A 289-nucleotide genomic window follows, 5' to 3' on the forward strand; every position below is an offset into this window, starting at 1 on the left:
CAGATGAACCACATGAAGCTGCAGAGGTTCGTCCTCAGATGAACCACGAAGCTGCAGAGGTTCGTCCTCAGATGAACCACATGAAGCTGCAGAGGTTCGTCCTCGGATGAACCACAAAGCTGCAGAGGTTCGTCCTCGGATGAACCACGAAGCTGCAGAGGTTCGTCCTCAGATGAACCACATGAAGCTGCAGAGGTTCGTCCTCAGATGAAGCTGCAGAGGTTCGTCCTCAGATGAACCACATGAAGCTGCAGAGGTTCGTCCTCGGATGAACCACATGAAGCTGCAG

At 53.3% G+C, this 289-nt stretch overlaps 1 protein-coding gene across 2 annotated transcripts in view; it reads right to left on the reverse strand.

Moving 5' to 3' along the window:
• Positions 1-289, reverse strand: part of tm2d1 (TM2 domain containing 1) — a 7,308-nt gene that overhangs the window by 5,344 nt on the left and 1,675 nt on the right. The window lies entirely within an intron of this gene.

This window comes from Nematolebias whitei, chromosome 3, assembly GCF_014905685.2.
Source record: "Nematolebias whitei isolate Nwh7 chromosome 3, NemWhi1, whole genome shotgun sequence".
NCBI lineage: Eukaryota > Metazoa > Chordata > Actinopteri > Cyprinodontiformes > Rivulidae > Nematolebias > Nematolebias whitei.